Below are 25,550 nucleotides of genomic sequence, written 5' to 3'. Positions count from 1 at the left end.
GCAGCCAACATGCAAGTTGGGATCAGAATGGTTAGGTTTGACAATGCTTCTTTACCAATTAATTTACTGGCATGAAGGATCCAAAATGGCTCTTTATTGAAAAAAAAGGTATTTGGAGAAGCGTTATATTATAGCTAGCTTGTGGATTTTGGAAAATGTGTAATTTTTTTTACAATAGAATAAGGTATTAATGATTGAATTCAGTGCTTGACACATAGTTGGCTTTCACTAAATTATTTGTTCAGTGAATGCATGGAGCCATATTTATTTGACTTTGAAAGAAACAATCATGATCCAATTTACTTTTATATACAAATTTAGGCCAAAAGTACAGCAATCATCAGGACTGGTATTTTTGGCTCTCATCTCTTCTGTGTAGCAGATGTGATGTAGTAATGTTTGTTGGCTGTAGAAAATTAGATTTATTGTTGAGTGTAGGTGACTGAAGGTTTGAAAATCAAAATAAATACAGTGTGCAAATAGGATAAGGTGTAGATTTAAAAAGTGTAGCTAGTTGAAGTGGTTTTCATTAAGTAGTTGGACAGTTTGGGATATTTTCTTTTTATAATTGGAAGCTGATTAAATTTATGAGGAGGATGTAAACACCAACATTCCTGTATTAATTGTATTGCCTATGAGAACAGAATGTGATGGAACAGAATAGCGTTCTCCTTCAAACAAATTTCAGGTATTGGGGACTTTGCTGCTTTTCCTGTCTCTGTCAATAAAAAGTTTACTTTTTATAATGAAAAAGAAAAAAAAGGGGGAATTCCCATCATGGCTCAGTGGTTAACAAATCCAACTAGGAACCATGAGGTTGCAAGTTCTATACCTGGCCTTGCTCAGTGGGTTAAGGATCCGGCATTGCCGTGAGCTGTGGTGTAGATTGCAGACACAGCTCAGATCCTGAGTTGCTGTGGCTCTGGTGTAGGCCGGCAGCTACAGCTCTGATTAGACCCCTAATCTCCATATGCCGTGGGTGTGGCCCTAGAAAAAGACAAAAAAAAAAAAAAAGACAACATGAGGGTGAATGGGTCTATCATTCAATGAAAGGAAATTATAAAATATTATTCTATAAAGAACTGCTGTAACTGATTATAGTAACACAATTTTTAAAAAATTATAAACTCAGAAGAATTTTCTTTCTCCTCCCAGTTAGAGTTTCCTATGAGACATTATTCTAAGTGAATAAGACAGTTAAAAAAACATTTATTAGAATATAGTTGACTTAAATGTTGTGTTAATTTCAGGCATATACCAAAGTAAATCAGTTGTACTAATACACATATCCATTCCTTTTCAGATTCTTCTTCCATATAGGTTATTACTCATTATTGAGTAAATTTCCCTGTACTATAATTAGATCCTTGTTACCCGTCTATTTTCTGTATAATAGTGTGTATGTGTCAGTTGCAACCCCTTAATTTACCCCCTCCACCACATTTATCCTTGGGTATACATGAGATTAGTTTTGAAATCTCTCCGTCTGTTTTTGTTTCATAAGTTCTATTGTATCATTTTATTAGATTCCACATATTAGTGATCTCATATAATATTTGTTCTCTGTCTGACTTCACTCGGATAAGACAATTTTGATCAAATGGTCAAATTGCTGTTTTCTTTTCTTTTTTGCTTTTTAGGGCAACACTCACGGCTTATGGAAGTTCCTAGGCTAGGGGTAGAATTGGAACTGTAGCTGCTGGCCTACACCACAGCCATAGCTATGCGGGATCCAAGCCATGTCTGCGACCTGCACGACAGTTCACAGCAACACCAGATCCCTGACCCATTGAGCAAGGCCAGGGTTGAACCTGCATCTTCATGGATCCTAGTTGGATTCGTTTCCACTGTGCCACAATGGGAACTCCTTCTATTTTAATATATGAAGCCAATTATGTAACAGGCAACCCATCAGGAATAATGAGACAATATAACGATATCCATAGTAAACAATACAGCCTTTAGAAAGAATCTCTGCAAACAATCTTAGAAATTACATCTATCTTAGAAATCGGAGTTCCCATCGTGGCTCAGTGGTTAACGAATCCAACTAGGAACCATGAGGTTGTGGGTTCGATTCCTGGCCTCGCTCAGTGGGTTAAGGATCCAGAGTTGCTGTGAGCTGTAGTGTAGGTCAAGGATGCGGCTCGGATCCTGTGTTGCTGTGGCTCTGGTGTAGGCTGGCGGCTACAGCTCCAATCAGACCCCTAGCCTGGGAACCTCCATATGCCACGGGTGCGGCCCTAAAAAGACAAAGGAAAAAAAAAAAAGAAATTGTATCTATTTTAGAAATCTTTTATAATTTTTAAAACTTGGAGAAGTAAATATGCATCTTTTAAATCTCTTTTTAGTAATTAGCCACAAATGAAATAGTGAAGTCATTGTTAGGCAGAAGGGCTGCAATGGGTTACAGACAGTGATCCATCTAATTTCACTTAGGAACTGAAGGCTAACAAGGGAAAAACTCAAATGATGTTTTAGGTAGTACAAAAGTGTATCTAAAAATCTTTCAGCTTGGAACATAAATCAGATATTCAGTTATCAAAAATCAAGTATCAGGGAGTTCCCGTCAAGGCTCAGTGGAAATGAATCTGACTAGTATTCATGAGGATGCAGGTTCAATCCCTGGCCTTGCTCCGTGGATCAAAGATCCGGCATTGCCATGAGCTGTGGTATTGTTGCAGACGTGGCTGGGATCCAGCATTGCTGTGGCTGTGGTGTAGGCTGGCAGTTAACAGCTCTGATTTAACCCCTAGCCTGGGAACTTCCATATGCCGTGAGTGTGGCCCTAAAAAGACAAAAAAAAAAAAAAAAAAATCAATTATCAGATTCTGTTCTTTTCTTCCCTCTGGGAGATTTTGAGGTTTTGGTTAAACTAAACACTTCCCCCAAGTTGGCTTTGACTCCATGATAAAACATGTGCGTAACTAAGCAAAGTTAAGATTTTGTGTGTGTGTGTGAGTGTCTACTACACTGTCATAATCAGAAACTTCAGAATGAGAAGGATAGAAATGGCCCAGAGAGTTTTCACAAATATAAAGTGCTCTCAGAAAGCTCCATATATGAAGGGAATGAAAGAATCAATAGAAAAAGAAGTATATTTAACCAGCTGGTTTCCAACTTGATCTAAATGAACGATGGGCTTACTGTAAATAAATTATTCAGATGACAAATAGTACAGTAACGTTTTTCATTCAACAAATCTCTATATTTGTAGCAGTCAGGCGACAGATTCTCTACAAGCCCTGGGAATTTAGTGGTGACGTAGTCCCAACTTTCCTAGCATTTACATTTCAGTGGACATAAAGAGAAGTAAATAAGCCCTTACTGGTTTGTGAGGAAGTATTAGAGGATGTGGAAGTACTTATGAGGGATGCCTGATTTAGGATTGTGGGATGGCTCATGGCCACATGGACAGTGAGTTCAAAGGGTGACTAGGAATAGCTGGGTGATGAAGAGGGAGGAAGAAGTATTCAAGTGAGAGGAACACTGTCTGTAATAATCTATTTGCAAAAAAGAACATACCTGAAGCTGAGCAATATCTGTGTGTGTGTGTGTGTGTGTGTGAATGAGTGAGATAGTATCCAGGTTGAAAACATAGAGTGATCCAGACATTGAAGGGATTTGTACACCATTTGAAGGGACTTGGATATTATCTTAATGTTATTGAGGTATTGCTAGTGCATTTAAGGCAGAAGACTGGAGAGACCCACGTTTTTACATGAATTATTTTGATCTTGAAAAGAATAATCTGGACAGATGATACAACTCAGCCCTGAATGAGAGCTTATGATTCATGTGCTGTAAGGTAAGAAAATGTGAGGTCATAGGTACCCATAAAGAAGGGTGAAGAATTGGTAACATAGCCAAATGAAGGGTTGTAACCAATGTGTTGGCCAGATGGCATGGTCCACAAGGAGTCGTGTTTTCGTTTTATTATAAACAAAAGAGGTAGTGAAGAAATGGTGTGAAAACAGGAGGGAAAGGTGAAGAGCTTGCTGGTCCCACCTCCCAGGACTGAGTAAGCAAGCTCAGTTTAAGAGGCTTGTAGAAGCATGGTTTTAGAGGAGTTGGGACTTTTCATTGAAGTCACAGAAATAAAGAGAACTTTCATTATGAAAGTACAGAATATTACAGGTGTTCCAGAGAAGATAAGGTCAACCATTTAATAGGAAAGAAGAGACAAGGTTAGATTATGATTACAAAGACAAAAAAGCATCTTTCCATGTGCTCCCAGAAAGGACTGTTGTGCAAAATAGTCTAGTTGAGTGGGTCTTGTCTGGTGGTGACTTTGCCTGTCAAGGCCATTTGGCAGTGTCTGGGGATATTTTGGTTGTCAAACCTGGGCAGGGCAATCAGGGTGAAAAAGGAGTAGGTTGCTGTTGCGAGACGTTTTTATAATATTTTCTTAGCCTCTTTGCTGAAAACTCCATCTTGTCCTTCCTTACTTTGTCCCGTCTTCCTGCTTGAGAAACAGTCACAGTGTCGGTAAATGACTGAAGCTTAAGAACAAAGACCTAAAGGCATGGGTTATTCGCGGGGTCAGCTGCATGAGGACATAATACATTGGTCTAGGCATGCCGGCCCTGTGCAGATTGGCATGCCATTTGCACAAGCATGATATGTCCTCTAAAGAATAAGAGAAAGAGGAACCTCATGGCCAAATGGTTTATGAGTGGTCGTTAGCAGAATATGCATTAGCAAAGAGAACCAAGGTGCAAACCTAGGCACAAAGGGTTGCCGCAAATAGGCATGCCATTTGCAGAAGCACAGTGAGGATTCTCTGAAATGCTATGCATAGATAACTAACTCAGATGCTAATGATTCTTAAATGCCTATAGTTAAGAGTAAAAAGTTTAACCATCTACCAGCTAAGTGACTTTTAAAATAATAAAAGAACTTATAAAATAATTAAAAAAATCCCTATATCCTGCACCTACAACCCCCTTTTCACTTGATGTACCCTCAAGAGCGCAATAAAAGCAGTGTGGTTTCTTGAGGCTGGGCTCTCTTGGTCCCCGAGACCTTGAATCCTCCGGTTCCCACCTTTACTTAAGGTAAATGTGTCTGTGTCTTGTTTTATGTTAACTTTTTTTCCTTAAGTTCCACAGCACCTGTTCTTCAGCCCCATCCTGCTGAGCTGGTCTCGGCAGGTTGCTAGTGGCATCTGCTGTGTAGAGATCAGGAATGTTACTCTGCAATGCACAAGCCAGTGCCCTACAACAGACATTTTTCTGGGCTAAAATTTCCGTAGTGCCAAGGCTGAGAAATTGTCATAGAGACCAAATTTGTGGTTATTAGAGGTAGGGAGCAGGGGAAGCGTAATTGGATGGAGGTGATCAAAAGGTACAAACTTCCAGCTATAACATAAATAAGTACTAGGGATGTAATGTACAACGTGATAAATATAATTAACACTGTACTATGTTATATACAGAAGTTATTGAGAGTAAATCTTTTTTTTTTTTTGTCTTTTTGTTATTGTTGCTATTTCTTGGGCCGTTCCCGCGGCATATGGAGGTTCCCAGGCTAGAGGTCCAATCGGAGCTATAGTCACCGGCCTACGCCAGAGCCACAGCAACGTGGGATCCAAGCCGAGTCTCCAACCTACACCACAGCTCAGGGCAACGCTGGATCGTTAACCCACTGAGCAAGGGCAGGGATCGAACCCGCAACCTCATGGTTCCTAGTCGGATTCGTTAACCACTGCGCCACGACGGGAACTCCGAGAGTAAATCTTAAGATGCTCATCACAAGGAAAAAATATGTATTTTTTCTTTTTCTTTGATTTTGTGTCTATATGAGATGATGCATACTCACTAAACTTTTTGTGGTAATCATTTCTTGATGTATGTAAGTCAAATCATTATGCTGTGCACCTTGAAAGTACACAGTGCTGTGTGTCAATTATATCAAAGGAAAACTGGAAGGAAAAATAAAATATTAAGGTAGATTTGGGGGGTTTGAGTTTATTGGTTAGGAAATCCAATTCTTGTGCTTGTATTTGCTTATAGTTTGTTCCTTTTATTGCTGAATAGTATTCCATTTTGTTGATAACATTCACCACTAGTGGACATTTAGATTGTTTCTAGTTTGGGGCTACTACGAATAATCCTGCTATGAATATTCACATATAAATCTTTGAATGGACATATTTCCTTTTCCTTGGGTGATTACCGAGAAGTGAAATTGCTGGGTTTTATTTTTTTTAAGTTTTTATATTCATTTTTATTTATTTATTCATTTATTTATTGTTATTTCCCCAACACACTTTTTTTTCCCACTGTACATCATGGGGACCCAGTTACACATACATGTATACGTACTTTTTTCTCCCATTATCATGCTCTGTCATAAGTATCTAGACATAGTTTTCAATGCCGTTTGCAGCAACATGGATGGAACTAGAGACTCTCATACTGAGTGAGGTAAGTCAGAAAGAGAAAGACAAATACCATATGATATCACTTATATCTGGTATCTAACATGTAGCACAAATGAACCTTTCCACACAAAGAAAATCGTGGACTTGTATGTTAAGTTTCTATTTAACTTTTAAAAGAAGGCTTGTTTTTCTGGATACAGAATCCATATTTGTTAGTTTTTTCCTTTCAGTACTTTAAACCCTGCCTTTTGGCCCTTTTTTGTCTATTAGGTGAAGTCAGCTATAAATTTTATTGTTGTTCCTTTGTACATGATTAGTTAAATTTTTTCATGCTGATTTCACAATTTCCTCTGTCTTTGGAATTCAACAGTTTTCCTGTGATGTGCCTAGGTATGCTACTTGAAGTTCATTGCACTTCTTTTATCTGCGTGCAGACATACCTGAGATATTGTGGATTTACTGTGATATTTGCTGTCGCAATACAGCAAATATCACAGTAAATCAAGCCACATGTATTTTTTGTTTCCCAGTGCATACAAAAGTTATGTTTACACTATACTGTTGTCTTTTAAGTGTGCAATAGCATATGTTTAAAAACATGAACTTACCTCAATAAATAGATTTTATTGCTAAACAGTGCTCACCATTATCTGAGCTTTCAGCAAGTTACAGTAGTAACATCAGAGATCACTGGTCAGAGATCACTATAACAAATGTAATAATGATAATGAGAAAGTTTGAAATATCATGAGAATTGTCAAAATGTGACAAAGAGACATGAAGTGAGTAAGTGCTGTTGGAAAAATGGCACTAATAGACTTACTTGTCACAGAGTTGTCACAAATCTTTAATTTGTATAAAGCACAATATCTGTGAAGTATGTTAAAGCTAAGTCCAACGGAATATTCCTATATCAATATTTTTCATTAAGATTATGAAGTTTTTGGCCATTATTTCTTCAAAAATTTTTTTCTGACCCTTTTTCTCTTCTCCTTCTGAGACTCTAATGGTGCATGTGTTTATGTGTTTGATCAGTCCCAAAGGTCTCCAATGCTCACTCTCTTTTCCCTTTTTTTTTTTATTATGGTGAAATTGATATATAACATTACATTAGTTTCAGGTATACAGGTATATTTATTTATTTATTTTTTGCCTTTTTTGTCTTTATTGGACCGCACCTGCAGCATGTGTAGGTTCCCAGGCTAGGGGTCTAATTGGAGCCGTTACTGCCAGCCTGTGCCAGAGCCACAGCAACGCCAGATCCGAGCTGTGTCTGCGACCTACACCACAGCTCATAGCAATGCCGGATCCTTAACCCACTGAGGGAGGCCAGGGCTCGAACCCGCAACCTCATGGTTCCTAGTCAGATTTGTTTCCACTGTGCCATGATGGGATCTCCAGGTATATTTATATATATGGTGAAATGATCATCTCTATTCATTTTGTTTATCTTTTCCCCATCAGTTCTTCACATTAGATCATTTTCATTGATCTATTTCCAAGTTTACTGTTTTTTTTTGTTGTTGTTGTTGCCATTTAAATCTAATGTTCAATTACTCTAGTGAAATACTCATTTCAGTCATTGTACTTTTCAACTTTATATTTCAACTTTCTGTTTGGTTCTTTTTAATAATTTCAATATTTAGAGAAACTAAAATTGAAATTTTTTAATTGAGATTCTGATAATTCATTGTCATCATATTTTCTTGTAATTCTTCGGACATGACTTCTTTTGTTCTTTAATACTTATTTATAATGACTGCTTCGAGTTGTTTGTCTATGAAGTCTGACTAACTTCTCAGCACCTTCAGAGACTTTTCTGCTCCTATCTCCTTCCCTTTGTATGGGCCGCTTTTTCCTGTTTCTTTACACATCTTGATTTTTTAAAATAACTAGACATTTTAGACAATATATAGTAGCAAGTATAGATTCTCTCCCACCTCTGTAGATTGTTGTTGTTGCTACTGTGTGCATGTGTGTATGCACGTGTATTAATCAGTAACTTGCCTGGGCAATATACATGGAGGCTGTTTTCTTTCACATAATGTCTCTTCTGATATTTATGCTCAATCGTTAAAAGCATTCTTGGAGTTCCCATCGTGGCGCAGTGGTTAACGAATCCAACTAGGAACCATGAGATTGCAGGTTCGATCCCTGCCCTTGCTCAGTGGGTTAACGATCCGGCGTTGCCGTGAACTGTGGTGTAGGTTGCAGACTCGGCTCGGATCCCACGTTGCTGTGGCTGTGGTATAGGCTGGCAGCTAAAGCTCCGATTAGACCCCTAGCCTGGGAACCTCCATATGCCGCAGGAGCGGCCCAAGAAATAGCAAAAAGACAAAAAAACAAAAACAAAACAAACAAAAAAACATTCTTATTTATGTATTTAATCTTGGCCTCCTAGGTGTCACCCCTGTGACAGCATAGCTTAGTGGTCAGCCAGTGATTGTTCAGAAATTGTGTTCAACATCTTGACCCAGTAAGACTCTTCCTCTCTTCCTGTTGATATGACTGTGTTTGGGAGTAGATTCAAAATTCAGACCCTTTATGTCTGTCCCAGCTTTTGCTTTCTTCTAGGCCCTCTCACATCTCTCCTGTGCATGCATAGGCCTCGTGTTCAGCCAAGGATGTGTGGATACCTAGGGCTCTTTCTGGTCTCTCCTGCCTGTGTGCAGCCTGTACAGCCGTTCACATTTCCAGAGACTTGTGAGAACTTACCGCATCCCACTTGAACGAGACTACAAGACTGTGCTTGCCTCATTCCCCAATCTTAGTGTTCATTTTTCAGCCAGTCTGCCATTTTGTTGCTTGCTTTGACCAGGACTGCACCCTCGAGCTAGCTTTATCATTAACCTCCCCTGTTGGTTTGCCACAGAGATTGCTACTATTTTGGACCACGTCCACAGGCATGGATTTGTTCAGTGCTCTACTCCAAACCAAAGAAGCACTCCCAACAGCAAAGTTGGTATTTTTCTGTTTGCCTGCCCTCTCGTATCTACCAAGCCAACAAAGCTGGAGGCCAGTAGGAAAAGAAGGAGCTTCAGGTAAAAATGATACAGATGCCTACTGTTCCTTCTGGAGGCTTTTCTGGAATAAACACATCTCAATTTGTTGTATGCCCTTGGTAATTTCTAGGGTCTTAAAATAATTATTTTTGGACAATATTATAGCTTTATCATTACTTTTGGGGGAGAGCATTTGCTGAGCTTCTTATTCTGCCATTTTGGAAGTCCCCTGCTCTGAAATATTTAATTTTTTTGTCTTTTTTTTTTTTTTTTAGGGCCGCACTTGCAGCATATTTAGGCTCCCAGGCTAGGGGTCCAATTAGAGCTAGGTCCAGCTGCCAGCCTATGCCAGAGCCACAGCAACGCCAGATCTGAGCTGTGTCTGCAATCTACACCACAGCTCATGGCAACACTGGATCCCTAATCTACTGAGCAAGGCCAGTGATTGAACCCAAAACCTCATGGTTCCTAGTTGGATTTGTTTCCACTGTGCCACAGTGGGAACTCGTGAAATATTTAATTCGATAAGCATTATTTCCTTCCTTCCTAGTTTTCGGTCATGTGGCAGATAGTTGAGTTGCTGAGATAATAAACTAGTGTATTTTACCTAGCATTCCATAGATATTATACTCTAATGTTTAGAAATATATGTATAAATGAAAATATGCATGACCAGGGCTAACTTTCTTTGTGTTTTGAAATGAATGTTTTATACTTATTTTTGAATGTTTTACCTTTCTCAGCTCTAAAGCTCTTGAAATTGTCAAGATAGAAGAATGGATATTTATGATGTCTTCCCTTTTTTTCTCGACATTTTGGTACTATGAAGTAAAGGGGGTCATATATTAATGGTAGAACATGTTCAACTTATTTGAAACCAAGTCTTTGAAGTATCCCAGGAACTGACCTGACACATTTTTGCAGATTAAATGCACAGCAATCATTTAGCAAGAAAAATCTGACCCTTTGCACTTGACCATGACGGTAAAGAAAATGGAATTGCCCCTAATTTGATAGCTTCATGGGTGTTGTACAGATATTTATGGATATTCTGAAGAAAAATCATGGCTTCTACTTTTAGAAATTCATGATCAAATTTATCTTCTTATCTGTTGGAATTTGGGGAAGAAATGCCTCAACTTAAGAGAAAAAAAACCTGAACAAACTTCATCTATTTAGGTAAAATGGAATTTCACTAAAACAATGGAATTTAAAATTACATGCCTTCAAAGCAGTTGTAGTAATAATTGTTTCCACTAAGGTGTGCTAGATCTCCAAATATTATTCATGCTCTCCTTGTGTTACCAAATGCACTGCCTTGAATTCAATACTGTTTGCTGCCTTTCTCAGGGCTGCCAAGCCCTCTGCCACACAGGAGGTTTTTTGAGCTGAAACAACAATGTACAACTGCACACAAATTCAGCTAAAGCACAAAAGAGGACAAGAGACCATTTAAAAATTTAAAAGAGAAGGACAAATAGTAGCATTTTGAATGGGTGATTTTTATAAACAGACTTGGATATTGGCTTTGGTTTTGTGGAATAATTTGGTTTGTCTGAGAAATTCTAGAAGGTTAATTTCAGTTTTCAGGCAATTTTTCTTCTAATAAAACTCTTTACTCTCCTCTATAAGTGGTGTTACAAATGTAAGATATCTTTGCTTTAATTGCACATCAATCTGACTATCGTTATTCATGATGATTTAAATCCCTATTGGTTTCTGAGATCATCCAGTGAAATTTGAAAAACAATTAACACAAAAGAGCAGTTCTAAATAAGTATTTCAGGCAGGAAGTGGCACAGATTCGGAAGCATAATGAAAAATTTTTTGTGGGTCAAAAGAAAAAATGAATTCTTTTTATTTGTAGTACCGGATTTAATTTTTCCAAGTCTTAAAGTTAGCAACCAGAAGTTTAGCTGTTTTGTTAAAAGCCTCCTACATTATAATTGGTGGATTACTGGTAATGTTTGTCAGGAGAATTTGCTAACTTCTCCAATAAACCAAGTATAAATTCTACAGATACGATTCCACATATATACCACATATACACATATACAACTAAGGTGTATAAGGTATATATGTGGACTTTTATATATGCAGAGAACTTCTTTTGGTCTTATAATTTCAATTTGGAATATGTTTGGATCTTTTGTCTTTTCTTTGTTACAGTGATTTCAGTTAAAAAGATAATTTGCATTTTGCTGCCTCCAAACCAATGTCATTGTCAGCTTCTGCAACTTGTCTACTTAGGTAGTTTGGTTTCATGATTTTGATTATATTGATTGATCATTATGATCAATGACCATTTTAATAAAAATTTAAAATGTCAGCTATAAAATTAAATTAGTCAAAGAAAACCTCAAATACTAAAGCAGTTAATCTTAAATTGTTGGCATGGTTTATTTGTAAGGGGAAAAATTACTTTATATTCAGTTAAACAGCTGGGAATCTATTAGTAAGTAACTGCTTACTAATAAGGTTAGGTTGTTTAAAAATAATATTTTTGAAGGGGCTTAACTTCAAGCTTTCCACCAAAACAAAATTTCTTCATAGATTAAAAACTATGGTTGCAGTTCCATAGTTTATATCATCATATAACATTGCCTTCTATACCCAGACCAAATTTCACAATATTTAAAAAAATCTTTTTGCTGTGATAAGACTTCTATTGTTTTGATAAATTCTCTAATGATAGAGTGCAGAATCAAGTAAGTGAATTTTCATGTAGATAAATGAATTTCTGAAAGATTTCATTTGAGTGTTGGGGAAAATGACATGTTTTGTCATTCTACTGCTTTCTTATCTGGTTATTAATTTAATGAATTGGACAAATGTAAAATATCATCTGTACTTTTGCTGAGATTTGTTGCTTAAATAATTAATAGTAGGATAATCAGGAAGCAATTGAGGACTGTAAAGTTTTTATAGTGTTAACCCACAAAACCCTTTCATTTGTGAGATTTTTGAGTTGATTTATTGAAACAATTGTCTCCATAATTATTGCCTGCTAAATAAGGGTGATTAATCATTATTTCCTAAGACTTTAAATAAGGGAATAAGATTCATTAAACCCATTTTGACCATATTTAGAGGAAGGAGGGAGGAGTAGGCTTCCCAACACAGAACTTTAGAGAAATCATTCTTCAACGTAATGTAAATATAAAATATGTAGAATCCTTTATGCCTGATGCTAACTAACTTCAAGTTGTCTAAAAATACTTTCTAAAAACAAAGAGGAATGAATTTTGAATATCACAGAACTAAAACCTAATGGGAGAAAATTAGGATCATGAAGAAAGGTGTCTAAGCATACTACTTACTTGTTAAAATGATAAAGAGAGCAAAATGAAAATCTTCAGCATTTAGAACACCAGCAACTCCTGCTGAACTGAGACCGCTGTGTTACCTGAGGGTGGACTGACTTGGAACTTGGAAGGCTTGTCAATGATGCTTGATTTTCATTAAGATGCAGCATTTTGTCTGTTTTAGTTTAGATTTAGGGCATTGATATATGTGAGTTTTCTAAGAAGTTGGGCCGGTTTGAAATTAGAAATGTGGGATATTCAGACTAATTAATGCTCTTATTCAATACGAAAAAAATTAAAACTCACCCCATTCCTACTTGATAAGAAATGAGACTAGAGTGTTAATCTGGAATGCTTTCTCAGAAATATTTAGAATAAATAGAGCTAATGTAAATTCTGTACAAAATGCTTTTTCGAGAAACACGTGTTACAGTAAGTTTAGTTATTATTATTTTTGCTTGAGTAAATGAGATAAGATTCAAGCCCTGTGTCAATTAGAAAACACTACTCATCTGCATTTGAAGAGAAATTTGCCTTGGTTCAGTATCAAGGTCACTCTGAGGGAACAACACTCACTCTGTAAAGTTACTTCAGGCTTTGCTTCAGGGCTATTTTATTATTGAAACAAGCAATTCCAAACAAGTTTTGGAGCAGGAATGGAGAAGGTTGGTGAATGGAGGCAGTAGAGCTAAGGGGACCTGGGGCTGAGGCCCTGAGTGGAGGGCCTGGAACCCTGACTCCAGGAATCTAAGGAGGACAGAGGGAAAGACCAGAGACTGATCTTATTTTATGATTTTATAAGGATCATTCTGAGTTAATTTTTCTTCGAGTAGGAGACCCTGTATTTTACATATGGAAGGGGAAAGCTGAAAAGAGAAAACTTCCAGACTGTGGGCTGGTGGGATTGGCTGGTGGTGATGATGGGGCCGGATCCTGGAAGAGACAGGTCATGCTGGTGTTATACACAGAGCTTTAATCCCCAGAGAGTGTGGCAGTTTGCACAAAAGCATTCAGGACCAGAGAAAATACATTATAATAAGAGGTCAAGAATGGGAAAAATATAGGATCTGAAAAAATTGATAAAGGTGGTCTACAAATTTAGCTGTGTTATTTCTTGATAGACCAAGCAAATTATTTTTATCATCCATAGAGATAAATTATGCCAGTTTCTCAGAGAAACGATTTCCTTTCACCGTGTTCTAAAAGAATTTTATTAACAGTTTATTTCTTTGCATTAAGCTTCTTGTCTTTAACTTTTTTAAAAAAATGCAAACACTCAAGGAGAATATGTGCTCTATTAAGTCCCCAGTACCTGCAAATTATAAATAATTTTCTCATGGCCTATGATGAGAAGATGGGCTTGATTTTGCCAAGGGTTTGTCACGGAATCAGTAAAACAATGGTTTATAATTTAGATTTTCCTTCCCTACATTTTATTAGTTCCATTTCTGTGGATTCAAGGTTACCGCACTGGAAGAGAAATAGAACACATGATTGCCTGTATAGAAAATTATTTAATGAGGCTGCTAAATGATAAACCCAATTACAATTTTAGGCACACTGGAACATGTTCCCAGTTGCTGGCTTAATCTATATCACCCATGCTGTCAGTAGCCCCTCACTTTTTAACAAGAAGGATAATTTTTGAGAAGATGCTTTCTAACTAGACCATGTTCACTGGTAGCTGATTCAGGGAAACCACTTTTTAGGAGAAGAGGTAACCACAGAATTGCTTCCATTTTGTTCTTTGGCTGACTTGGGGGTAATCGGTGTTTATTTAAGGTATGAGCTATAGTACACTTTCCGTGAATAATCTTTAGTATTGGTAATGAGAATTCAGTATGTCATTGAAGCTCACATCACTCTTTTTTTTTAACCTTCTCGCCTCATGTTTATTGCCTCATATTCCTGAAAGTGCTTTCTGTCCACTTTGTTAACATTTTAATCATTAGAGCCAGAGAAAGCATTCTCAGAATATCTCTTTGCATGTGATGGTATTCTTTAAAATATTTTTTTGTTTTTTAATAATTAATGTGCAAATAAAAATAAATTGCATTTTAAAAGCCAAATAAACCACACAACTCAATAACAAAGGGTGAGACTGAGAAATATTGAGCTCTGACAACATCAAAACCATGAGTCAAAATATAAGCCATATTCATTTTTAGCTATAAATATTACTTTTGTAATTAATTTTTAACATTGGGGTCATGTGATACATGTATAAAAGAAGGGAAATGACAGCTTTAAAGAACTATGCATTTTGTATACATTTTTTTCTCTCCTAAGTGAGTTTGAAATTGTTGAAAAAAAAATATATATATTTAAACTGTTATTTCAAAGGGCAAAATTGTTAGTTCCTCTCTAAGATGCCCAAATAGTCCAAAAACCACGAAGCTTATCAGTGTGTTTCCTATCTCGTCTTTGTTAGGGGCTGTTTAATGTCCCTGAGAAGGCTGGAAGATGCCCATCAGTTTGCTTCTATTTGATCTCCTGCTCAAAAATCCTTTGTTGTGACCATCCTCCAGTTAAAGGAGGGAAGATGGGATTTCTTATTTTAATTGGTCAATGGGGAAATACCTGCCGTGTGACAAATCTTTTCTCTTTCGCTATTGAACACAGTATTGTGCTTTCTTGTGTTTCCTGTCCTCACTGTCTGGAAATGAGATGTTTTATCTATGACACAACAGTAAGAAGGAGTTTCCAAGTATTACTTTGTTAATACATTACTTTGTATTAATTTTTTCCAGCTATCTTTTTGGGAACCGGAAAGCCAGTCTCAGTCTCTCAAACACAAACAGGAAATGGTGCATGTGCAGGAAATATTTCTTCCTCTCAAAATCTTTATCCAAAATGACTGCAAAAATAAGAAGAGGGGAGAGAGAGTACTGAGTATGTGGAATGGAAAGATCTAGACGCCTACTGTGAGGAGCAATGATAGCATGAAATGCCAATGGGATAATTCACTTCAGCCAATAAAGAAGAAACTAACATTTCATGTTACATGCAACAGAGGGGCTGGTCTCTCTTAGATGAATATATTCCAGTATGTTACTCAGCCAGAGAAGCCACTGCCTGCATGTACTTAGAACAGATAACAGTTATAATACTAGCATGTTGTTGCCCTTATCTTTTTCTCAGGCAGAAAAATTTCCACTCATATTTTGTTGTCAATTATGTCATAGATGACAGCAAGGCTTTTCTCTCCTTAAAAAGCTCCAAGCGTGAATATTTCCTGTTTCTAATACTTTAATATTAAGTTAAATGCAGTATTTTTGTAGCCAATTTAAATGAATTTTAGCATTCTTATAGAAACTGCTAATTTTGGTGATTGACTGAAAAACTCACGTTCTAATATAAAACATATATAAGTTGAAATTTAGCCTGCTAAGTTTAATAAACAAATTCTCATTTATGACTGTAACATTCAACATTATTTAAAATAGATATAATTTTTTTCTGTTGTTGTTATTATTATTATTTTGGTAGAAGATTAGTTGTTTTAGGCCCTAGTATATTTTTGATAACTAAATGTACATTAAATAATCTTCACTTCTTCCCGAATGGTAAAATTCTCCTTTAAGTTTTCTTAGGATTATTTCTCAAGAAAACATACTCTTCAAACTTTCTCTATGCAGATTTGAATTACGTTTATTCTCAGTGCATTCTCAGTTGGAAAAGAGAAAGAAAGTCACACAGACAAATGCATAAGAAACAAAAGGCTACTTTCCCTCCTCAAGACTGTAATGGATTTCTGTCAGATAGTAAAAGCCCAAAGTTAGAATTTATTAGACAGAGGATGGAGGGCAACCTGTGGTTATGTTGGGATTTTCACAATTTTTCTATTTAAAAATCTACCACAGATTTTATGTGGCATTTATAAAGGAAAATATCATCCTCACTGTATGAAGTCATGAATCCTATTTTATAGAGTGTTTTATTCGTGGCTTGAATTTGAATTATTGCAGAAAAACTAAGGTAACCAACATAAAACAGTTGTATGTTTATGCAGACTTATTTAGTCAAAATATGGCATTTATCTTAGGTAATATTTACACAGAACAAGCAGTCAGAAGAAAATTTCTTTCTGTAGGATCCTCATAAAATAGTGTCCTAAGAGACAACTATTAAACTATATATAAGCGCTGTTTGCTTTCAACTCTGTTCCTTATTAACCCACTCCTCAACACTGCTTAGCACTTCAGAAAAGGTCAGAAAATATTTTTCTCTCATTTTCATTTAGATTATTATAAACAACATATTCATACAAGTGAGCAGTGTATTCTTTAACACTTTTTAGTGTGTAATTCTGGACATAATTTTCTTTTAGGAATTTGGAAAGATCATGTTACATAATGCCACTAAATGAATGATACTGTATACTCTTTATTAGCTATGTCACAGACAGAAGAAAATGGTCAGCAGATGTTTGTTGTTAATGACTTTAGGATTCTCTATTTAAAGATTTTAAATATGTGAGATAAATATAAAAGTCTAGACTTAAATGCAATAAGAGCGTATGCCGTATGTACCACTAAAGTTGTGTGTCATTCTGTTTGAAAACCTTAAAGTTCAGAGTTTAAAAAGTTAGGTAAAATCATATTTGCTAGGGTACACATACATTTTCTAAATTAATGTCTTTGTTAAGGAGTGCAGTGAAAATAAATTGCTGTGGAAGTTTCAGGGATGTAATACAGCTCTTTTGTTGTTATGCTCAAAAAGTTCTGCATCTTACTACTAAAATTAATTTTTATTTTATGTGCAACATCTTGATTTTATGCAGAGTTCTCAAAATTTTCACCAAAGCCTATCACTGCAGACAGCAAACGGCATTTAAACATGGGGTCATTCCCCTTGCTGTACAGTGGGAAAAAAACAAACAAACAAACAAACAAAACCCAAAAACATGGGGTCATTGTTGAAGGGCACTTACAAGACAATGTGTACTTAAAAGCAATGAAATTGTATAAGTTTAAATCCATAAGGATTTTTGCTTTACAAAACAAAATGTTGAGCCTACGGGTTAAGACATTGGTCTTTTTACATGCTGGAGATTGATTAGTTTTAATAGATATAGTATCTATTTAGTAAAGACATAGAAGTTCATAAAATAGAAATGATAACATTGTCCTCACGCACATTCAAAGGATCTTAGAAGAAGAAAAGATTCAGATATTAAGGGGAGTTGATTAAAATTTAGTAATTTAGCCTAATTTGGGCTTGTCTAAATTCATGAATGGTCTACAGTCTTTAAAAACAGTTTTATTATCTTTATGTGCACCGGCAGGCAAACCAAGTAAACCAAATGCTGCCTTTTTAAAGTTACTTTAATTACCGGCTAGAATCATTTGTAATTAGTCAAGTGTGCAAACATAACAATACATGCCCTTACTTATATAGCAATTACTTGCATGAAAATAGGGACTTGTAAATTTATAAAGTAATGTTTTTCTTTAGGAAGGAATTTTTTTTTGAAATTAACTTACAAAGCTTCTTGTCTATAAATAGTGAAAAAGTAATTTCACCCAACTTCTGACTGAATTAAAATAAATTCTCTATAAATCAGCTTTAAACTAATGAACTGTAGAGCCAGTGAATTTCCAAATAAGAGCAACTTATGTGTTACTTGTTTGATATTTTGAGAGCGTTTTATTTCTTTGTACTTCTACTTCTGTGGATTTTAGATTGGCCTCATCTTATGCAGTATGAAGTCCACATACAAAAATTCCCCACTGACACCTAAGATAAATGAGAGATAATTTGTTTTAAAAGGGGTTCTTCACTTTATGAAAATACTCACACCAGAATTATTTTGAATAGTATGATACTCTTGGTATCATTTAAACACACATTTTAACTCATACATTTTTAAAATTAGAAGTCATTTCCAAGATCATTTAAAACAGTGTCTTTCAAAGTTTAATGCATAAACACATTACCTGAGGATATTGTTAAAATGTATGAACGCTCTGGGATGGGTCCTCAGATCCTGAATTTCTAACATGCCCTCGGGTGCTACTGATCTAAGGACCATACTTTTAATTACAACAATCCAAAACATCTTTCTAAGTGCATTTATTCTTAGGGTGATCTGATTATTTTTAAAAGCTCTTTTTAAATTTTTTTTTTTTTGCATCAAGGTACACATTGCCAGACTGTAATAGCATTTTTTTTCTACATATTTTCTGAAAAGCTCAGAAGGAAACCAACTATATTAATAACTGAATTTAAATGAATTAGTTTTTATAGACTCATCCTACTTCTGTCTTTTAAAACAAATTTGTTCTGATTTGTGAACTCGGTTAAGACATTTTAAATCTCTGGGTTTTAGTTTTCTCATCTGTGAAATGAAGGTGTGGAATAAAAAGCTGAGCAGTAGACATGCAAACATACTTGTGGAAATAAAAGACTTACTTCCAGTCTTATATTTTGTGATTTTATAAATCAAAAGTGGGGTGCTTTCCTTGAAAGAAAAAAATGTAGTTTAGATATTATTAATAAAAAGTAATTAATTGTATTTGAGTTTTAAAAAAAACACTAGGTTGAGCCTGCAGAGAAACAATTTGGGTGGGAATGTTAATAAAATTGTATTTTCCAGTGGTGACATTTTCTCAGCAATTCAGTCCCCAAGGTTCTGAGGAATGGTCACACACGTAGTAACTTTGAACTGCCTTATCTCTGGAAAAATATATATTCTCTTGCATGGTCTACTTGAATGACTGGTTATTTAAAGCTAAAAGATGGTCTCTAAGCCCTTATTTCAATTACTCTTTCCCGATTAATTTATAAAGCACAAAGTATCTTAACCCATTAGATACCACACACCTCTCTGCCCTTCACCATGTATTTATTCTTATGTTTGACTTTCTTATTTTCTGGAATATAAGTAATGTAATTCTTTACTTTAGATTTGTTGTATGCACTACAGTTGCAGACCATAGTGACCAACCAGAAAGTGGTGAGCATTACTTAAAACAAGACACAAACATGACATTATTTGAAATGATAATATCCAAGATGTAGGTTCATGTTAACTATAATTCAAAATAAATTGTTCTTCCTTTTCGTACTACCTCTGTATCTCTGTACCATCAACTTATGTTCATAAGAAGTTTAAGTTATTTAACTCAAGAGTTTCTGAGGACAAATTTTCTGGCTGACTTTGTGTGTGTGTGTGTGTGTGTGTGTGTGTGTGTGTAGGTACATTTTCAGGGTGAACAGTGGGGGAGGGAAAGTTTTAGGGATGGAAAAGTAATCAGTAGTAGAAAATAAGTCCACATGCTTGCTTGCTTCAGTCTTCTTTTGCTAACTGGTCAGAGCTGAGTAACGGATTATGGATACGACACCTCGTAGGTTTAACCTGGCAAGTAGAGAAGAGCAGATGGAAAGATTATGGAAAGCTTTTCTTGTGTTTTAACAAATAAGGATTTAAGAGAAAGCATTTTTAAAGAAAATATTTGCTCAGGGTGGAAATTCAGCTTCCAGTAGGAAGCTGTATGACCATACTAGTTTAAAAACACTGAAATACCTATCTTTTCTCTATCGTTAAGTGGCCACCTTTTGAGGCCTCTCCTGACCACTCTCCACCCTCCAAGAGCCTTCCCATATCCCTGGCTGACTTGGCTTCTCTCCCTGGCTCCAGTTATTTAATTAACATTTAAAAATACTATCTTTCAGAGTTCCTGTCGTGGCGCAGTGGAAAGGAATCCAACTAGGAACCATGAGGTTGTGGGTTCGATCCCTGGCCTCGCTCAGTGGGTTAAGGATCTGGCATTGCTGCAAGCTGCAGTGTAGGTCACAGATGTAGCTTATAGCTGGCATTGCTGTGGCTATGGCCAATAGCTGCAACTCCGATCTGACCCCTAGCCTGAGAACTTCCATATACCTCAGGTGTGGCCCTAAAAAGAAAAGAAAAAAAAAGGCATCAAAGATTTGGAAAGTGAAGGGTTAGACTCTCCTGGTCTTGTCCTTTTGCACTGGAAAAAGCTTTACATTTGAGATTGGCAGGGAAATTTCTGTTGCCAGTTTGTTCTAGTGTCCACTTTCATTGATAGTAGCAGCCAAAGAAAAATCTTACTATCATGGACACAGCCAGCTAACTTACTTATTTGCCCTTATATATGCAATATATTTTCTTCCTGGACAGCATTTGACCATCTTTTCCTTTCTCACATGCTCTTTTCTTTTTTCTAGAATACGAAGATAAACGTTATTTAAACTGAGATTTTGAAAGGTAATTTTCTTTTTGTCTTTTGTTTTTTTAGGGCCCCACCTGTGGCATATGGAGGTTCCCAGGCTAGGGGTCGAATCGGAGCTATTGCTGCTGGCCTACCCAGAACCACAGCAATGCCAGATCTGAGCCACATCTGTGACCACAGCTCATGGCAATGCCAGATCCTCAACCCACTGAGCGAGGCCAGGGATCGAACCCACAACCTGCCTCATGGATACTAGTTGAGTTCTTAACCCACTGAGCCACAATGGGAACTCCCTGATGCTCTCTTAAGAAAGGTGATCCTGGGAGTTCCCTGGTGGTCTAGTGGTAATTAGGACTCAGCACTTTTGCCGTGGTGGCCCAGGTTCAATCGTGGTCTGGGAACTGAGATCCCAAATAAGCTGCTATATTATGCATCCCCTCCTCCCACCCCTCCCAAAAGGTGATCTTGGGACTGAAATAATAGAATCAATATATAGCCTAGAAAAATTCAGAGAATTTTTTTTTTTTTTTTTAGGGCCGCACCTGCGACACATGGAGGTTCCCAGACTAGGGGTCGAATTGGAGCTGTAGCTCCCAGCCCATGCCATAGCCACAGCAATGTGGGATCCAGTCTGCATCTGTAACCTATACCACAGCTCATGGTAATGCCAGATCCTTAACCCACTGAGCAAGGCCAGGGATCGAACATGCATCTTCATTCATGGATCCTAGTCATGTTCATTACTGCTGAGCCACGATGGGAACTCCATCAGAGAATAATTTTAATTCAACTTGTCCACTTACAGTGTCAGTTTTAGGATACGTTTAATTAAAGAGTGCCTACATGAAATTATTTTAAAAGGGGTTTCTTCCTAAATATCTCCTCAACAAATGCTGTGATCTTGAATGAGGAAACTCATTCCTATGGATTTTAATTTTCCAGTGGTTTGAGTGCTCAGTGCAAATGCTCTTCAGAACATTAGCAGAAATGACCCACAGCTCTAGTTCTCAATTCTTTCTCCAGCTGTTAGAGACCATTGAGTGACCAAAGATGAAGCACAAGGCAGAGTTCTAGTGGACACTTGAATTGAGAGAAGGAGATGATGGTTACAAAAGTCATATCACCTCAGAAGGTTACAAAAAGTGATGTCATCTCAGAATGACATCGCCTCTGGGGACATCTGCAAATCCTTGCCTAATGCTGGGGAGGGTGTGGAGAAAAGAGAACCCTCCTACATTGTTGGTAGGAATGTAAATGGGTACAACCACTATGGAAAACATTGTGGAGGTTCCTCAGAAAACTAAATATAGAATCTACCATATGATCCAACATTCTCATTCCTGGGCATATATCTAGATAAAACTACAGTTCAAAAAGATATATGCACTCTTATGTTCATTGAAGCACTATTCACAATAGCCAAGACATGAAAACAACCTAAGTGTCCATTGACAAATGAATGAAGATGTGGTATGTATACACAATGGACTACTACTCAGCCATAAAAAAGAACAAAATAATGCTTTTTGCAGCAACGTGGATGTAACTAGAGAGTCTCATACTAAGTCAAGTAAGTCAGTAAGAGAAAGACAAATACCATATAATATCACTTACATGTGGAATCTAAAATATGGCACAAATGAACCTATCTAGAAACAGAAACAGACTTGTAGATATAGAGAACAGACTTGCGGTTGCCAAGGGGAGGGAGAGGGATGGGTGGGGAGTTTGGGGTTAGTAGCTGCAAATTATTAGATTTAGAATGGATAGGCAATGAAGTCCTACTGTATCATATAGGGAATTATATCAATTATATATATCTATATATAATCTAGACTATGATAGAAGATAATATGAGAAAAAATGTATATAAATGTATCTCTGGGTCACTTTGCTGTATTGCAGAAATTTGCAAAACATTTAAATCAACTTTAATTAAAAAAGTTAAAGAAAAAAACTGGAAGTATCGCCTCTGAGAACACCTGCAAATGCTTGCCTGGTAAAGGAGAAACTCAGTGCAGACAAGCTCAGGTACATCATTTTTATGGTTATGTTCCTGTCTCAAACTTGAAAAGACAATTATGATTTAATTATTAGTTTAAAAATTAATTAATACTGGTAGTGTTTATTAGAAATAACATGCTCTGTATTCCCAAGATGAAAAATCCTGAGTGATATGGGAAATAAATCATTTCTGAGATCTTTGTGGCGTTTGACAGGATTGATCACATATTCATATTGAGAATTTTTTTCTCTTCTGATTTTCTTGGTGCAAGGTTGGCTCTTTGGCTGTCTCTGAATACAAGTTTTATGTTTTTCCTTTTGCTGTGTCTTTTTTCCTTTGCACAATACTATGAATTTCTTTCCTTATTACCCACCCCCAATTTATTTATTTTTAGAGGTGTACCTGCGGCATATGGAAGATCCTAGGCTAGGGACTGAATTTGAGCTCCAGCTGCTGGCCTGCGTCATAGTTACAGCAACACCAGATCTGAGCTGTATCTACGACCTATACCATAGCTTGCAGCACACCAGATCCTTAACCCACTGAATGAGGCCAGGGTTCAAACTCGCATCCTCATGGATACTAGTCAGGTTCTTAACCCACTGAGCCACAAAGGGAACTCTCCCAATTTATTTGGATCCAATTCTTATCATTCATGATTGGTGGCTCAGTGGGGTAATGGATCCAGCATTGGCATTTCTGTGGGCAGGTTTGATCCCTGACCCTGGAACTTCCACATACCATGGGGCAGCACCGCCCCTCAAAAAAAGGAAATAAAATAATAGCTATTAAAAAAGATTATAGCAGTTATTTATTTCTTCTTGGAAACAACTCCCAGTTCAGTAGCTCTTCTCCTTGACTTTGCTACAAAGCTCTAGCTGCACATTTCTTACTGTCTGCTAGACACCATTATTTGCAAGTTCTATGACTTCCGTATACTAAAAATTTCTCAAACCAGGTTTATTGCTTTCCTCCACAAAACAACTTATTATTACTAAATTTCCAATCTCTGTCAAATATACTTCTCTCTCTGACTCAGCCTGAAAGATATGGAGTTTTGTTGGAATTCTTCATCTCTGCCTAATCACATATCTCTTTGTTTCTTCCCACGTAAAAGTTCTGCCTTTTATTGCTTTACTTCACAGGTTAATACTGCTGCACCCACTTAGTTCAAGTGCTATTGTATGATCTACTTGTGCCCTTGGTTTTACTGCATCAGAGGAATTAGAACATAAATAGCAAGAACTGTGACTTCCTACTTTTTTAGCCTGGGACTCAGAGTGTAATGTCTTGAGCATAGCAGAAACTCCATACATGTTTAATTAGTTTTTTTTTAAATTATTATGAACTCTATATTATAGGAGTAATAAATAACACTAAGACACAAAAATTATGCTCAAACTTGGTCATAAAAACAAAGCACCAAAACATAGCATGCTTTATTTTACTGGTTTGATTTGGCTAGCCAACATAAGGTCAGATTTACATTGGAATATCTTTAAGTTTCTTGACTTCAGTGTGACAAATCCTGTCTCACAAGATTGACTTTAATAATGTAAATGTTTCTTTGGATTTTGAACTTGAAAGCTAAGTATATGTGGGTAGAAAAGGATGATTCTGACTTGAGTTGATAGGATTAAGAAATAACTCAGCTGAGTAAGCTCTGTGGCTACAATTCACTTAAAATGCAAAGGTTAGACAGTTGTATGATGCTAGGGACAGAGACTAATTTTAAGTGTAGCAGAGGGATTTAGATCACTAAATAGCACCTTGCCTATACAGTCAGAAATAATTTCACTTTACTTCGTAAAAGAATTGAAAATGGCATTAGCTTTAAGGCAGCCAGTGAAGCTAGTACGACAACCTATTATCTTTATTCTCTACCTAAATACAAATCATATGACAAAATTGGGATGGAAAAAATGGATGGCAAAGCACTTGGGTTTTACAGTTGCCAAAACACAAGCTTCCTAATATTCTGGTCAGCTTTTGCATCTGGCATTAACTTACTCTCAGCTCCTGCTTTCCCCAGCATTGACCATGTAAAGTAAGAGAGTTCTACACCTTTAGGTCCAGCATGATCCAGTTTGGAGCCAATTCCAGACCAGGTTGTAGAAACATGCATAGACCATAATCATCCATAGGTGGGAATTAACCAGTCTATCTTGTGTCACCTTCCTAATCATTATCCCTCTCCAGTCTCTTCTTTTCTTCCTATCCAGCTTAGATTCCGTGTACTCATAAATTTTCAAAATAGATTTTTTCTGCCTCTGGGCTAAATGGAGATTGGGAGTAAGATTAAGTTCATTTAGAGAAAATAGGATGCTCTATGATTTTTTACAAATGACACATCTACAACAATTTTAGTATCTCTCTAAAACCACAAAATTGCCTTGCTCTTCTGTCTATTGCCACATCTTTCTGGCAAAACAACAACCCTGCACCAATCCTGCACCACGCCAAATATCTGCTTTCTCTAAGTATGTGCATGAGCAAGTGAGAACTACGTGAGAAAATCATTAACTCAGCAGAATTGCTTCTAACATAAATTCATTAATTTCTTACTTGGATCCTAAACTGTCCAGCAAGCCTGCCACATTTTATTGACCAACTCTCTCCTACTCTGTGCAGAAATGATTTCAAAACATTTCTACT

At 36.6% G+C, this 25,550-nt stretch overlaps 1 long non-coding RNA gene across 5 annotated transcripts in view; it reads left to right on the top strand.

Annotated features, from left to right (window-relative positions):
• Positions 1-25,550, top strand: part of LOC106505481 (uncharacterized) — a 712,816-nt gene that overhangs the window by 138,697 nt on the left and 548,569 nt on the right. For 3 of the 5 annotated variants that reach the window (XR_014825020.1, XR_014825023.1, XR_014825022.1), the window contains exons 2-3: positions 20,886-20,925; positions 22,796-22,921. The exons of the other annotated variants lie outside the window; for them this stretch is intronic. This is a non-coding gene — a long non-coding RNA (uncharacterized LOC106505481). The remainder of the gene's footprint in view (positions 1-20,885; positions 20,926-22,795; positions 22,922-25,550) is intronic. 5 annotated transcript variants of the gene reach the window in all.

Source organism: Sus scrofa, chromosome 13 (assembly GCF_054392235.1).
Source record: "Sus scrofa isolate SSC_HxYL_T2T_F1_AM1 chromosome 13, Sscrofa_HxYL_maternal_Yorkshire_Landrace_v2.0, whole genome shotgun sequence".
In the NCBI taxonomy this organism is placed as follows: domain Eukaryota; kingdom Metazoa; phylum Chordata; class Mammalia; order Artiodactyla; family Suidae; genus Sus; species Sus scrofa.
This window is presented reverse-complemented; position numbering and strand designations above follow the sequence as displayed.